At 62.9% G+C, this 16,545-nt stretch overlaps 5 pseudogenes; all 5 read right to left on the bottom strand.

Annotated features, from left to right (window-relative positions):
* Positions 1–386: 386 nt before the first annotated feature.
* LOC142869078 (uncharacterized) lies at positions 387–505 on the bottom strand (annotated as a pseudogene).
* Positions 506–4,317: 3,812 nt separating this feature from the next.
* LOC142869079 (uncharacterized) lies at positions 4,318–4,436 on the bottom strand (annotated as a pseudogene).
* A 3,843-nt stretch (positions 4,437–8,279) lies between these two features.
* Positions 8,280–8,398, bottom strand: LOC142869080 (uncharacterized; annotated as a pseudogene).
* A 3,856-nt stretch (positions 8,399–12,254) lies between these two features.
* On the bottom strand, positions 12,255–12,373 carry LOC142869081 (uncharacterized; annotated as a pseudogene).
* A 3,851-nt stretch (positions 12,374–16,224) lies between these two features.
* Positions 16,225–16,343, bottom strand: LOC142869082 (uncharacterized; annotated as a pseudogene).
* Positions 16,344–16,545: the final 202 nt, after the last annotated feature.

Below are 16,545 nucleotides of genomic sequence, written 5' to 3' on the forward strand. Positions count from 1 at the left end.
TCCCCGAACATCAGGTGCCACCACCAAAGATTCCTACGTGTAGCCCATAGAACCCCAAAAGCAACGGGAGGAGTTCTGGTCACATACTCCCTCAAAATGACATCCTGGCCTTCTTCTGGAACTCCCTCCCCTCTCAGACTCTCGAGGTTTCCTCCAGCGTGTCGGCTCCCACAGAGCAGACCTTTGGTCTGAGACCTGACTGTCCAGAAGCCAGGCATGCTGCCGCGTGGCGGCGGTGTCACGGCTCGGGACAAGAGGAGGCCCCACGGTGCGGGCTGGGGCGCCAGGCACCGCGGCGGGCGCCGAGGGTGGGGGTCACCCCCACCCCGGGCCGCCCCCGCACTCCCAGAAACGCGACAGAACCAGAGGCAAAAAAAAAAAGAAGAAGCCTACGGCACCCGGTATTCCCGGGCGGTCTCCCATCCAAGTTCTAACCAGGCCCGACCCTGCTTAGCTTCCGAGACCAGACGGGATCGGGCGCGTTCGGGGTGGTGTGGCCGTGGACGGCGGAGGGCGCCCCTGCCCCGCTCAAGAAGCCGAGCCTCTCTGCGCTTCCCCGCCGCCTCCTCCCGCCCCAGGCCCCGCGCCGGGTCGGGCCTGTTGAGTTCGCCGGCCGGGTCCCGCGGGCTCCGAGGGACGGGGGTGACAGGCGGGGCGGGCAGGGAGCGGCGGGCCGGGGTTGGGGGCTGTCTCTGTATACACACACACTCACACTCACACTCACTCACTCACTCACACTCACACTCACACAAGATGCGCCTCCACGGCTGGACCCGCCAAGGTGGAGACCTTCAAGCCCCCCTCCTCTCCTCGCCTGGCCTCCTTCACCTCCCCGCCCCCCACCCCCAGCGCGCCGGGGCCGCTGACTGCGCACGGGCGGGAGGGGCGGGGCGCTCGCCCTTTGACCCCAGCCAGGGGCGGCCCTCCCCCACAACCCCTTTCCGCCTATTCCCCCGGGCCAGGGCTGGGGCACAGCGCACGGGGGAGGGGAGCCAGTGTATGGGGCGTCTCTCTCTCTCTCTCTCTCTCGGGATGTGTCCCATGGGTGGGGTGGGGTGGCGTGGTTTGTGGGGCGCTGAAGAAATCAGTCCCCTCCATCTCCTCCCTCTGGAAAACACCCAAGCCCTTGGAGAACTGCCCGCACCGCTACCGTGGGGGCCGGGACCCTCCTCTGTGTCCTCCTGTGGCCCAGTCCAAGGGGCCTGGGCCTGGCCGGGGCTGCATTGGACCCCGACCACCCTGGCGTGTGGACTCGCTTAAAAATCGGCGATTAGATATTGGATTCCAGCGTCATTGAGGTCATTTCACTAATGAGTGCACCGCAAAGAGTTTCCTAATCCATCTGTGAGGGTGGCAACTGAAAGAGAATTTTAGAGCTGACAGGATAGGCGAGGAAAGGCATAGGAGATTTCCACACCCAGTAAGGAAGCCTTTCCCGAAGTGGAAGAAAGAAAGGAGCAAACAGAGACACCGGTAGCCCGCCCGGATCAGAGTCTGCCCCCGAGAGAAAGTACCCTGACCAGGTTCACCCGTGGGTGGGTCGCGAGCTAGCGGCGTTCAGAAGAGCGAGGCCCGCAGTCTGTGCAGAAGACACCTGCACTCGGGTGTGTGTGGCGGCACAATTCACAAGCAGCTCCAGATGTTAATCCAAGGAGAAGCCAGGGAGTTCCCAACGCCCCAGGTGTCCTCAGCCCACGACTGGCTGCTGTGGGAATGCGAAGCCCGGCTCCTTGTCTCAGAGCGGGGCAACCAGGAGGTGTGATGTCCACCCCGGCGTTCCCAGGAGGATCAGACTGAAGCTGGGACTTGGCCTGAAAGTGTCCCCTCGCATGGCCACCCCCTTCCCCTTCCTGCTCCTCTACTCCTGGTGCCCCTCCATCCAGGGGCCAGACCTTAAAGAGTCACCCGCAAGAGAATCCTGGTCCCAAAGGAGCCTTCTGGGGGACCCCTGCTGAGAGAGGTTGTGGGCATGGCCCGCTGGGGCTCTGCCCGACCCAGGGCTGAGAGATGCAACCTCCCAGCTCTGGGTCCCTGCAGGAAGTGTTGGCAAGCACAGGGCCAGTCCTCCAAAGGCCCAGGTGCAGGGAGCCCAGGCCAAGCAGCCTGTGGAAGAAGCCACATGCTGTGCCACCCCGGGGAACACGACTGCAGGCCACGGCCCTTCCCACCTCCTCCTCCTCCTCCTCCTCCTCCTCCTCCTCCTCCCACCCCGCCCCCGCCCCCGCCCCCACATGGCACAGGGCCCAGAGACACCTCAGACACTTGCTACCCAAAGTGCAAAGGGCATCAGTTGCTCCTCCAAACCCCCCCCCCTGCCCAGCAGACCGCGTTGTCCAGCCAGCCCCCGGGCCTCCCTGGGGTGCCCAGCACAAAAGTGCAGACACCCACCGGACCCTCAATCTCAGTTTTCGGATGTTTTTGCCACTCTAAGGACCCGCAGGCCAGCTGGGCCTTCGGGCAGGACAGAGAGCCCCGGAATCCGACGTGGAGAGCTGGGTGTACGTCCCCATGAGGAGGCGGTCCCCACCTCCCCGGCTCTCCCCTTGCGGGGAGCGGCAGCCGCGGGGCCTCAGAGAAGACACCAGGCTGGGCCCCCACGGCACAGCGGGAGCACGTCCCCCGCAGGCCACTTAGCGACGGCGGCCAGCCGGCGGACGGTTGGGTTGCGCGAGACGCTGCGGCCGCCCTGCTACCGGGTTCCTGGGAGGGCGTCCTGGAACCAGCGTCCACACCAAGCCCTTGGAAGGCCCAGGCGACGGAGGAGCCCCGTCAGGCAGGGGCCGAGGACGGTGACGGCCCGGGCGGGGAGGAGCGTGTCAGGCAGGGGCAGAGGACGGTGACAGGTGATAGGCCGGGCGGGAAGGAGTCAGTCAGGCAGGGGCCGTGGAGGAGACTGGCTGGGTAAGGGTTAGGGTTAGTGTCAGGGCACAAGTCACAATCGCAAAGACCTGGAAGCCACCCGAGTGCCCATCGACCCACGAGTGGGTAAGTAAAATGTGGCCCGTGGACACCACGGAGTGCTATTCGGCTATGAGGAGCAGCGGTGAGGGGGCACCTCTCGTGGTTCTCCTGGCCAGAGCTGGAACCCGTTCCAGTAAGCCAGGTATCCCAAGAATGGACACACGAGCACCACGTGAGCGCGCTCACCAGCAAATGGGTACGAACCGATGGACACCTAAGTGGACACAGAGGAATCACCTTCTTCGGGTGGGTGTCGGGCGGGTGGGGGGAGGGGATGGGCATACACATCCATTAGGAATGCGGTGGGTACGCACCGACTGGGGGATGGGCGCACTTGAAGCTCTGACCCGAGGGGGGAGGCTGGGAGAGGGCAACGCACCCGACCTTTACATTGGTGCCCCCACAATATGCTGGAACAACATGAGACGTAAATGAATAAGAACATGGGGGGGGAGGGGGGCACGGGCAACACATGTCACCTTAACACTTGGACTCCCATCATCTGCTTGAAAAGAGAGAGAAAAGAAAATGCAATAATAGAGATAAGAGACACTTTTTAAAAATAATGAATCCGGCCGGGCGCTGTGGCTCACGCCTGTAATCCTAGCTCTTGGGAGGCCGAGGCGGGCGGATTGCTCAAGGTCAGGAGTTCAAAACCAGCCTGAGCAAGAGCGAGACCCCGTCTCTACTATAAATAGAAAGAAATTAATTGGCCAACTGATATATATATAAAAAATTAGCGGGGCATGGTGGCGCATGCCTGCAGTCCCAGCTACCCGGGAGGCTGAGGCAGAAGGATCACTCGAGCCCAGGCGTTTGAAGTTGCTGTGAGCTAGGCTGACGCCACGGCACTCACTCTAGCCTGGGCAACAAACCGAGACTCTGTCTCAAAAAAAAAAAAAAAAAAAAATGAATCCGAAGAGAAAAGTAAAAGGAGGCCTGTGGAGCAGGTCTGGGTGTGACTCCGGATCCCCGAACATCAGGTGCCACCACCAAAGATTCCTACGTGTAGCCCATAGAACCCCAAAAGCAACGGGAGGAGTTCTGGTCACATACTCCCTCAAAATGACATCCTGGCCTTCTTCTGGAACTCCCTCCCCTCTCAGACTCTCGAGGTTTCCTCCAGCGTGTCGGCTCCCACAGAGCAGACCTTTGGTCTGAGACCTGACTGTCCAGAAGCCAGGCATGCTGCCGCGTGGCGGCGGTGTCACGGCTCGGGACAAGAGGAGGCCCCACGGTGCGGGCTGGGGCGCCAGGCACCGCGGCGGGCGCCGAGGGTGGGGGTCACCCCCACCCCGGGCCGCCCCCGCACTCCCAGAAACGCGACAGAACCAGAGGCAAAAAAAAAAAAGAAGAAGCCTACGGCACCCGGTATTCCCGGGCGGTCTCCCATCCAAGTTCTAACCAGGCCCGACCCTGCTTAGCTTCCGAGACCAGACGGGATCGGGCGCGTTCGGGGTGGTGTGGCCGTGGACGGCGGAGGGCGCCCCTGCCCCGCTCAAGAAGCCGAGCCTCTCTGCGCTTCCCCGCCGCCTCCTCCCGCCCCAGGCCCCGCGCCGGGTCGGGCCTGTTGAGTTCGCCGGCCGGGTCCCGCGGGCTCCGAGGGACGGGGGTGACAGGCGGGGCGGGCAGGGAGCGGCGGGCCGGGGTTGGGGGCTGTCTCTGTATACACACACACTCACACTCACACTCACTCACTCACTCACACTCACACTCACACAAGATGCGCCTCCACGGCTGGACCCGCCAAGGTGGAGACCTTCAAGCCCCCCTCCTCTCCTCGCCTGGCCTCCTTCACCTCCCCGCCCCCCACCCCCAGCGCGCCGGGGCCGCTGACTGCGCACGGGCGGGAGGGGCGGGGCGCTCGCCCTTTGACCCCAGCCAGGGGCGGCCCTCCCCCACAACCCCTTTCAGCTGCGCCCCCCACCCTGTGGCCTGGCGGCCGCCTATTCCCCCGGGCCAGGGCTGGGGCACAGCGCACGGGGGAGGGGAGCCAGTGTATGGGGCGTCTCTCTCTCTCTCTCTCTCTCGGGATGTGTCCCATGGGTGGGGTGGGGTGGCGTGGTTTGTGGGGCGCTGAAGAAATCAGTCCCCTCCATCTCCTCCCTCTGGAAAACACCCAAGCCCTTGGAGAACTGCCCGCACCGCTACCGTGGGGGCCGGGACCCTCCTCTGTGTCCTCCTGTGGCCCAGTCCAAGGGGCCTGGGCCTGGCCGGGGCTGCATTGGACCCCGACCACCCTGGCGTGTGGACTCGCTTAAAAATCGGCGATTAGATATTGGATTCCAGCGTCATTGAGGTCATTTCACTAATGAGTGCACCGCAAAGAGTTTCCTAATCCATCTGTGAGGGTGGCAACTGAAAGAGAATTTTAGAGCTGACAGGATAGGCGAGGAAAGGCATAGGAGATTTCCACACCCAGTAAGGAAGCCTTTCCCGAAGTGGAAGAAAGAAAGGAGCAAACAGAGACACCGGTAGCCCGCCCGGATCAGAGTCTGCCCCCGAGAGAAAGTACCCTGACCAGGTTCACCCGTGGGTGGGTCGCGAGCTAGCGGCGTTCAGAAGAGCGAGGCCCGCAGTCTGTGCAGAAGACACCTGCACTCGGGTGTGTGTGGCGGCACAATTCACAAGCAGCTCCAGATGTTAATCCAAGGAGAAGCCAGGGAGTTCCCAACGCCCCAGGTGTCCTCAGCCCACGACTGGCTGCTGTGGGAATGCGAAGCCCGGCTCCTTGTCTCAGAGCGGGGCAACCAGGAGGTGTGATGTCCACCCCGGCGTTCCCAGGAGGATCAGACTGAAGCTGGGACTTGGCCTGAAAGTGTCCCCTCGCATGGCCACCCCCTTCCCCTTCCTGCTCCTCTACTCCTGGTGCCCCTCCATCCAGGGGCCAGACCTTAAAGAGTCACCCGCAAGAGAATCCTGGTCCCAAAGGAGCCTTCTGGGGGACCCCTGCTGAGAGAGGTTGTGGGCATGGCCCGCTGGGGCTCTGCCCGACCCAGGGCTGAGAGATGCAACCTCCCAGCTCTGGGTCCCTGCAGGAAGTGTTGGCAAGCACAGGGCCAGTCCTCCAAAGGCCCAGGTGCAGGGAGCCCAGGCCAAGCAGCCTGTGGAAGAAGCCACATGCTGTGCCACCCCGGGGAACACGACTGCAGGCCACGGCCCTTCCCACCTCCTCCTCCTCCTCCTCCTCCTCCTCCTCCTCCTCCCACCCCGCCCCCGCCCCCGCCCCCACATGGCACAGGGCCCAGAGACACCTCAGACACTTGCTACCCAAAGTGCAAAGGGCATCAGTTGCTCCTCCAAACCCCCCCCCCTGCCCAGCAGACCGCGTTGTCCAGCCAGCCCCCGGGCCTCCCTGGGGTGCCCAGCACAAAAGTGCAGACACCCACCGGACCCTCAATCTCAGTTTTCGGATGTTTTTGCCACTCTAAGGACCCGCAGGCCAGCTGGGCCTTCGGGCAGGACAGAGAGCCCCGGAATCCGACGTGGAGAGCTGGGTGTACGTCCCCATGAGGAGGCGGTCCCCACCTCCCCGGCTCTCCCCTTGCGGGGAGCGGCAGCCGCGGGGCCTCAGAGAAGACACCAGGCTGGGCCCCCACGGCACAGCGGGAGCACGTCCCCCGCAGGCCACTTAGCGACGGCGGCCAGCCGGCGGACGGTTGGGTTGCGCGAGACGCTGCGGCCGCCCTGCTACCGGGTTCCTGGGAGGGCGTCCTGGAACCAGCGTCCACACCAAGCCCTTGGAAGGCCCAGGCGACGGAGGAGCCCCGTCAGGCAGGGGCCGAGGACGGTGACGGCCCGGGCGGGGAGGAGCGTGTCAGGCAGGGGCAGAGGACGGTGACAGGTGATAGGCCGGGCGGGAAGGAGTCAGTCAGGCAGGGGCCGTGGAGGAGACTGGCTGGGTAAGGGTTAGGGTTAGTGTCAGGGCACAAGTCACAATCGCAAAGACCTGGAAGCCACCCGAGTGCCCATCGACCCACGAGTGGGTAAGTAAAATGTGGCCCGTGGACACCACGGAGTGCTATTCGGCTATGAGGAGCAGCGGTGAGGGGGCACCTCTCGTGGTTCTCCTGGCCAGAGCTGGAACCCGTTCCAGTAAGCCAGGTATCCCAAGAATGGACACACGAGCACCACGTGAGCGCGCTCACCAGCAAATGGGTACGAACCGATGGACACCTAAGTGGACACAGAGGAATCACCTTCTTCGGGTGGGTGTCGGGCGGGTGGGGGGAGGGGATGGGCATACACATCCATTAGGAATGCGGTGGGTACGCACCGACTGGGGGATGGGCGCACTTGAAGCTCTGACCCGAGGGGGGAGGCTGGGAGAGGGCAACGCACCCGACCTTTACATTGGTGCCCCCACAATATGCTGGAACAACATGAGACGTAAATGAATAAGAACATGGGGGGGGAGGGGGGCACGGGCAACACATGTCACCTTAACACTTGGACTCCCATCATCTGCTTGAAAAGAGAGAGAAAAGAAAATGCAATAATAGAGATAAGAGACACTTTTTAAAAATAATGAATCCGGCCGGGCGCTGTGGCTCACGCCTGTAATCCTAGCTCTTGGGAGGCCGAGGCGGGCGGATTGCTCAAGGTCAGGAGTTCAAAACCAGCCTGAGCAAGAGCGAGACCCCGTCTCTACTATAAATAGAAAGAAATTAATTGGCCAACTGATATATATATAAAAAATTAGCGGGGCATGGTGGCGCATGCCTGCAGTCCCAGCTACCCGGGAGGCTGAGGCAGAAGGATCACTCGAGCCCAGGCGTTTGAAGTTGCTGTGAGCTAGGCTGACGCCACGGCACTCACTCTAGCCTGGGCAACAAACCGAGACTCTGTCTCAAAAAAAAAAAAAAAAAAAAATGAATCCGAAGAGAAAAGTAAAAGGAGGCCTGTGGAGCAGGTCTGGGTGTGACTCCGGATCCCCGAACATCAGGTGCCACCACCAAAGATTCCTACGTGTAGCCCATAGAACCCCAAAAGCAACGGGAGGAGTTCTGGTCACATACTCCCTCAAAATGACATCCTGGCCTTCTTCTGGAACTCCCTCCCCTCTCAGACTCTCGAGGTTTCCTCCAGCGTGTCGGCTCCCACAGAGCAGACCTTTGGTCTGAGACCTGACTGTCCAGAAGCCAGGCATGCTGCCGCGTGGCGGCGGTGTCACGGCTCGGGACAAGAGGAGGCCCCACGGTGCGGGCTGGGGCGCCAGGCACCGCGGCGGGCGCCGAGGGTGGGGGTCACCCCCACCCCGGGCCGCCCCCGCACTCCCAGAAACGCGACAGAACCAGAGGCAAAAAAAAAAAAGAAGAAGCCTACGGCACCCGGTATTCCCGGGCGGTCTCCCATCCAAGTTCTAACCAGGCCCGACCCTGCTTAGCTTCCGAGACCAGACGGGATCGGGCGCGTTCGGGGTGGTGTGGCCGTGGACGGCGGAGGGCGCCCCTGCCCCGCTCAAGAAGCCGAGCCTCTCTGCGCTTCCCCGCCGCCTCCTCCCGCCCCAGGCCCCGCGCCGGGTCGGGCCTGTTGAGTTCGCCGGCCGGGTCCCGCGGGCTCCGAGGGACGGGGGTGACAGGCGGGGCGGGCAGGGAGCGGCGGGCCGGGGTTGGGGGCTGTCTCTGTATACACACACACTCACACTCACACTCACTCACTCACTCACACTCACACTCACACAAGATGCGCCTCCACGGCTGGACCCGCCAAGGTGGAGACCTTCAAGCCCCCCTCCTCTCCTCGCCTGGCCTCCTTCACCTCCCCGCCCCCCACCCCCAGCGCGCCGGGGCCGCTGACTGCGCACGGGCGGGAGGGGCGGGGCGCTCGCCCTTTGACCCCAGCCAGGGGCGGCCCTCCCCCACAACCCCTTTCAGCTGCGCCCCCCACCCTGTGGCCTGGCGGCCGCCTATTCCCCCGGGCCAGGGCTGGGGCACAGCGCACGGGGGAGGGGAGCCAGTGTATGGGGCGTCTCTCTCTCTCTCTCTCTCTCTCTCTCTCTCTCGGGATGTGTCCCATGGGTGGGGTGGGGTGGCGTGGTTTGTGGGGCGCTGAAGAAATCAGTCCCCTCCATCTCCTCCCTCTGGAAAACACCCAAGCCCTTGGAGAACTGCCCGCACCGCTACCGTGGGGGCCGGGACCCTCCTCTGTGTCCTCCTGTGGCCCAGTCCAAGGGGCCTGGGCCTGGCCGGGGCTGCATTGGACCCCGACCACCCTGGCGTGTGGACTCGCTTAAAAATCGGCGATTAGATATTGGATTCCAGCGTCATTGAGGTCATTTCACTAATGAGTGCACCGCAAAGAGTTTCCTAATCCATCTGTGAGGGTGGCAACTGAAAGAGAATTTTAGAGCTGACAGGATAGGCGAGGAAAGGCATAGGAGATTTCCACACCCAGTAAGGAAGCCTTTCCCGAAGTGGAAGAAAGAAAGGAGCAAACAGAGACACCGGTAGCCCGCCCGGATCAGAGTCTGCCCCCGAGAGAAAGTACCCTGACCAGGTTCACCCGTGGGTGGGTCGCGAGCTAGCGGCGTTCAGAAGAGCGAGGCCCGCAGTCTGTGCAGAAGACACCTGCACTCGGGTGTGTGTGGCGGCACAATTCACAAGCAGCTCCAGATGTTAATCCAAGGAGAAGCCAGGGAGTTCCCAACGCCCCAGGTGTCCTCAGCCCACGACTGGCTGCTGTGGGAATGCGAAGCCCGGCTCCTTGTCTCAGAGCGGGGCAACCAGGAGGTGTGATGTCCACCCCGGCGTTCCCAGGAGGATCAGACTGAAGCTGGGACTTGGCCTGAAAGTGGCCCCTCGCATGGCCACCCCCTTCCCCTTCCTGCTCCTCTACTCCTGGTGCCCCTCCATCCAGGGGCCAGACCTTAAAGAGTCACCCGCAAGAGAATCCTGGTCCCAAAGGAGCCTTCTGGGGGACCCCTGCTGAGAGAGGTTGTGGGCATGGCCCGCTGGGGCTCTGCCCGACCCAGGGCTGAGAGATGCAACCTCCCAGCTCTGGGTCCCTGCAGGAAGTGTTGGCAAGCACAGGGCCAGTCCTCCAAAGGCCCAGGTGCAGGGAGCCCAGGCCAAGCAGCCTGTGGAAGAAGCCACATGCTGTGCCACCCCGGGGAACACGACTGCAGGCCACGGCCCTTCCCACCTCCTCCTCCTCCTCCTCCTCCTCCTCCTCCTCCTCCCACCCCGCCCCCGCCCCCGCCCCCACATGGCACAGGGCCCAGAGACACCTCAGACACTTGCTACCCAAAGTGCAAAGGGCATCAGTTGCTCCTCCAAACCCCCCCCCCTGCCCAGCAGACCGCGTTGTCCAGCCAGCCCCCGGGCCTCCCTGGGGTGCCCAGCACAAAAGTGCAGACACCCACCGGACCCTCAATCTCAGTTTTCGGATGTTTTTGCCACTCTAAGGACCCGCAGGCCAGCTGGGCCTTCTGGCAGGACAGAGAGCCCCGGAATCCGACGTGGAGAGCTGGGTGTACGTCCCCATGAGGAGGCGGTCCCCACCTCCCCGGCTCTCCCCTTGCGGGGAGCGGCAGCCGCGGGGCCTCAGAGAAGACACCAGGCTGGGCCCCCACGGCACAGCGGGAGCACGTCCCCCGCAGGCCACTTAGCGACGGCGGCCAGCCGGCGGACGGTTGGGTTGCGCGAGACGCTGCGGCCGCCCTGCTACCGGGTTCCTGGGAGGGCGTCCTGGAACCAGCGTCCACACCAAGCCCTTGGAAGGCCCAGGCGACGGAGGAGCCCCGTCAGGCAGGGGCCGAGGACGGTGACGGCCCGGGCGGGGAGGAGCGTGTCAGGCAGGGGCAGAGGACGGTGACAGGTGATAGGCCGGGCGGGAAGGAGTCAGTCAGGCAGGGGCCGTGGAGGAGACTGGCTGGGTAAGGGTTAGGGTTAGTGTCAGGGCACAAGTCACAATCGCAAAGACCTGGAAGCCACCCGAGTGCCCATCGACCCACGAGTGGGTAAGTAAAATGTGGCCCGTGGACACCACGGAGTGCTATTCGGCTATGAGGAGCAGCGGTGAGGGGGCACCTCTCGTGGTTCTCCTGGCCAGAGCTGGAACCCGTTCCAGTAAGCCAGGTATCCCAAGAATGGACACACGAGCACCACGTGAGCGCGCTCACCAGCAAATGGGTACGAACCGATGGACACCTAAGTGGACACAGAGGAATCACCTTCTTCGGGTGGGTGTCGGGCGGGTGGGGGGAGGGGATGGGCATACACATCCATTAGGAATGCGGTGGGTACGCACCGACTGGGGGATGGGCGCACTTGAAGCTCTGACCCGAGGGGGGAGGCTGGGAGAGGGCAACGCACCCGACCTTTACATTGGTGCCCCCACAATATGCTGGAACAACATGAGACGTAAATGAATAAGAACATGGGGGGGGAGGGGGGCACGGGCAACACATGTCACCTTAACACTTGGACTCCCATCATCTGCTTGAAAAGAGAGAGAAAAGAAAATGCAATAATAGAGATAAGAGACACTTTTTAAAAATAATGAATCCGGCCGGGCGCTGTGGCTCACGCCTGTAATCCTAGCTCTTGGGAGGCCGAGGCGGGCGGATTGCTCAAGGTCAGGAGTTCAAAACCAGCCTGAGCAAGAGCGAGACCCCGTCTCTACTATAAATAGAAAGAAATTAATTGGCCAACTGATATATATATAAAAAATTAGCGGGGCATGGTGGCGCATGCCTGCAGTCCCAGCTACCCGGGAGGCTGAGGCAGAAGGATCACTCGAGCCCAGGCGTTTGAAGTTGCTGTGAGCTAGGCTGACGCCACGGCACTCACTCTAGCCTGGGCAACAAACCGAGACTCTGTCTCAAAAAAAAAAAAAAAAAAAAAATGAATCCGAAGAGAAAAGTAAAAGGAGGCCTGTGGAGCAGGTCTGGGTGTGACTCCGGATCCCCGAACATCAGGTGCCACCACCAAAGATTCCTACGTGTAGCCCATAGAACCCCAAAAGCAACGGGAGGAGTTCTGGTCACATACTCCCTCAAAATGACATCCTGGCCTTCTTCTGGAACTCCCTCCCCTCTCAGACTCTCGAGGTTTCCTCCAGCGTGTCGGCTCCCACAGAGCAGACCTTTGGTCTGAGACCTGACTGTCCAGAAGCCAGGCATGCTGCCGCGTGGCGGCGGTGTCACGGCTCGGGACAAGAGGAGGCCCCACGGTGCGGGCTGGGGCGCCAGGCACCGCGGCGGGCGCCGAGGGTGGGGGTCACCCCCACCCCGGGCCGCCCCCGCACTCCCAGAAACGCGACAGAACCAGAGGCAAAAAAAAAAAAGAAGAAGCCTACGGCACCCGGTATTCCCGGGCGGTCTCCCATCCAAGTTCTAACCAGGCCCGACCCTGCTTAGCTTCCGAGACCAGACGGGATCGGGCGCGTTCGGGGTGGTGTGGCCGTGGACGGCGGAGGGCGCCCCTGCCCCGCTCAAGAAGCCGAGCCTCTCTGCGCTTCCCCGCCGCCTCCTCCCGCCCCAGGCCCCGCGCCGGGTCGGGCCTGTTGAGTTCGCCGGCCGGGTCCCGCGGGCTCCGAGGGACGGGGGTGACAGGCGGGGCGGGCAGGGAGCGGCGGGCCGGGGTTGGGGGCTGTCTCTGTATACACACACACTCACACTCACACTCACTCACTCACTCACACTCACACTCACACAAGATGCGCCTCCACGGCTGGACCCGCCAAGGTGGAGACCTTCAAGCCCCCCTCCTCTCCTCGCCTGGCCTCCTTCACCTCCCCGCCCCCCACCCCCAGCGCGCCGGGGCCGCTGACTGCGCACGGGCGGGAGGGGCGGGGCGCTCGCCCTTTGACCCCAGCCAGGGGCGGCCCTCCCCCACAACCCCTTTCAGCTGCGCCCCCCACCCTGTGGCCTGGCGGCCGCCTATTCCCCCGGGCCAGGGCTGGGGCACAGCGCACGGGGGAGGGGAGCCAGTGTATGGGGCGTCTCTCTCTCTCTCTCTCTCTCTCTCTCTCGGGATGTGTCCCATGGGTGGGGTGGGGTGGCGTGGTTTGTGGGGCGCTGAAGAAATCAGTCCCCTCCATCTCCTCCCTCTGGAAAACACCCAAGCCCTTGGAGAACTGCCCGCACCGCTACCGTGGGGGCCGGGACCCTCCTCTGTGTCCTCCTGTGGCCCAGTCCAAGGGGCCTGGGCCTGGCCGGGGCTGCATTGGACCCCGACCACCCTGGCGTGTGGACTCGCTTAAAAATCGGCGATTAGATATTGGATTCCAGCGTCATTGAGGTCATTTCACTAATGAGTGCACCGCAAAGAGTTTCCTAATCCATCTGTGAGGGTGGCAACTGAAAGAGAATTTTAGAGCTGACAGGATAGGCGAGGAAAGGCATAGGAGATTTCCACACCCAGTAAGGAAGCCTTTCCCGAAGTGGAAGAAAGAAAGGAGCAAACAGAGACACCGGTAGCCCGCCCGGATCAGAGTCTGCCCCCGAGAGAAAGTACCCTGACCAGGTTCACCCGTGGGTGGGTCGCGAGCTAGCGGCATTCAGAAGAGCGAGGCCCGCAGTCTGTGCAGAAGACACCTGCACTCGGGTGTGTGTGGCGGCACAATTCACAAGCAGCTCCAGATGTTAATCCAAGGAGAAGCCAGGGAGTTCCCAACGCCCCAGGTGTCCTCAGCCCACGACTGGCTGCTGTGGGAATGCGAAGCCCGGCTCCTTGTCTCAGAGCGGGGCAACCAGGAGGTGTGATGTCCACCCCGGCGTTCCCAGGAGGATCAGACTGAAGCTGGGACTTGGCCTGAAAGTGGCCCCTCGCATGGCCACCCCCTTCCCCTTCCTGCTCCTCTACTCCTGGTGCCCCTCCATCCAGGGGCCAGACCTTAAAGAGTCACCCGCAAGAGAATCCTGGTCCCAAAGGAGCCTTCTGGGGGACCCCTGCTGAGAGAGGTTGTGGGCATGGCCCGCTGGGGCTCTGCCCGACCCAGGGCTGAGAGATGCAACCTCCCAGCTCTGGGTCCCTGCAGGAAGTGTTGGCAAGCACAGGGCCAGTCCTCCAAAGGCCCAGGTGCAGGGAGCCCAGGCCAAGCAGCCTGTGGAAGAAGCCACATGCTGTGCCACCCCGGGGAACACGACTGCAGGCCACGGCCCTTCCCACCTCCTCCTCCTCCTCCTCCTCCTCCTGTCCTCCTCCCACCCCGCCCCCGCCCCCGCCCCCACATGGCACAGGGCCCAGAGACACCTCAGACACTTGCTACCCAAAGTGCAAAGGGCATCAGTTGCTCCTCCAAACCCCCCCCCCTGCCCAGCAGACCGCGTTGTCCAGCCAGCCCCCGGGCCTCCCTGGGGTGCCCAGCACAAAAGTGCAGACACCCACCGGACCCTCAATCTCAGTTTTCGGATGTTTTTGCCACTCTAAGGACCCGCAGGCCAGCTGGGCCTTCTGGCAGGACAGAGAGCCCCGGAATCCGACGTGGAGAGCTGGGTGTACGTCCCCATGAGGAGGCGGTCCCCACCTCCCCGGCTCTCCCCTTGCGGGGAGCGGCAGCCGCGGGGCCTCAGAGAAGACACCAGGCTGGGCCCCCACGGCACAGCGGGAGCACGTCCCCCGCAGGCCACTTAGCGACGGCGGCCAGCCGGCGGACGGTTGGGTTGCGCGAGACGCTGCGGCCGCCCTGCTACCGGGTTCCTGGGAGGGCGTCCTGGAACCAGCGTCCACACCAAGCCCTTGGAAGGCCCAGGCGACGGAGGAGCCCCGTCAGGCAGGGGCCGAGGACGGTGACGGCCCGGGCGGGGAGGAGCGTGTCAGGCAGGGGCAGAGGACGGTGACAGGTGATAGGCCGGGCGGGAAGGAGTCAGTCAGGCAGGGGCCGTGGAGGAGACTGGCTGGGTAAGGGTTAGGGTTAGTGTCAGGGCACAAGTCACAATCGCAAAGACCTGGAAGCCACCCGAGTGCCCATCGACCCACGAGTGGGTAAGTAAAATGTGGCCCGTGGACACCACGGAGTGCTATTCGGCTATGAGGAGCAGCGGTGAGGGGGCACCTCTCGTGGTTCTCCTGGCCAGAGCTGGAACCCGTTCCAGTAAGCCAGGTATCCCAAGAATGGACACACGAGCACCACGTGAGCGCGCTCACCAGCAAATGGGTACGAACCGATGGACACCTAAGTGGACACAGAGGAATCACCTTCTTCGGGTGGGTGTCGGGCGGGTGGGGGGAGGGGATGGGCATACACATCCATTAGGAATGCGGTGGGTACGCACCGACTGGGGGATGGGCGCACTTGAAGCTCTGACCCGAGGGGGGAGGCTGGGAGAGGGCAACGCACCCGACCTTTACATTGGTGCCCCCACAATATGCTGGAACAACATGAGACGTAAATGAATAAGAACATGGGGGGGGAGGGGGGCACGGGCAACACATGTCACCTTAACACTTGGACTCCCATCATCTGCTTGAAAAGAGAGAGAAAAGAAAATGCAATAATAGAGATAAGAGACACTTTTTAAAAATAATGAATCCGGCCGGGCGCTGTGGCTCACGCCTGTAATCCTAGCTCTTGGGAGGCCGAGGCGGGCGGATTGCTCAAGGTCAGGAGTTCAAAACCAGCCTGAGCAAGAGCGAGACCCCGTCTCTACTATAAATAGAAAGAAATTAATTGGCCAACTGATATATATATAAAAAATTAGCGGGGCATGGTGGCGCATGCCTGCAGTCCCAGCTACCCGGGAGGCTGAGGCAGAAGGATCACTCGAGCCCAGGCGTTTGAAGTTGCTGTGAGCTAGGCTGACGCCACGGCACTCACTCTAGCCTGGGCAACAAACCGAGACTCTGTCTCAAAAAAAAAAAAAAAAAAAAAATGAATCCGAAGAGAAAAGTAAAAGGAGGCCTGTGGAGCAGGTCTGGGTGTGACTCCGGATCCCCGAACATCAGGTGCCACCACCAAAGATTCCTACGTGTAGCCCATAGAACCCCAAAAGCAACGGGAGGAGTTCTGGTCACATACTCCCTCAAAATGACATCCTGGCCTTCTTCTGGAACTCCCTCCCCTCTCAGACTCTCGAGGTTTCCTCCAGCGTGTCGGCTCCCACAGAGCAGACCTTTGGTCTGAGACCTGACTGTCCAGAAGCCAGGCATGCTGCCGCGTGGCGGCGGTGTCACGGCTCGGGACAAGAGGAGGCCCCACGGTGCGGGCTGGGGCGCCAGGCACCGCGGCGGGCGCCGAGGGTGGGGGTCACCCCCACCCCGGGCCGCCCCCGCACTCCCAGAAACGCGACAGAACCAGAGGCAAAAAAAAAAAAGAAGAAGCCTACGGCACCCGGTATTCCCGGGCGGTCTCCCATCCAAGTTCTAACCAGGCCCGACCCTGCTTAGCTTCCGAGACCAGACGGGATCGGGCGCGTTCGGGGTGGTGTGGCCGTGGACGGCGGAGGGCGCCCCTGCCCCGCTCAAGAAGCCGAGCCTCTCTGCGCTTCCCCGCCGCCTCCTCCCGCCCCAGGCCCCGCGCCGGGTCGGGCCTGTTGAGTTCGCCGGCCGGGTCCCGCGGGCTCCGAGGGACGGGGGTGACAGGCGGGGCGGGCAGGGAGCGGCGGGCCGGGGTTGGGGGCTGTCTCTGTATACACACACA

Source organism: Microcebus murinus, unplaced genomic scaffold (genome assembly GCF_040939455.1).
Source record: "Microcebus murinus isolate Inina unplaced genomic scaffold, M.murinus_Inina_mat1.0 scaf055_hap2_Mmur4.0, whole genome shotgun sequence".
NCBI lineage: Eukaryota > Metazoa > Chordata > Mammalia > Primates > Cheirogaleidae > Microcebus > Microcebus murinus.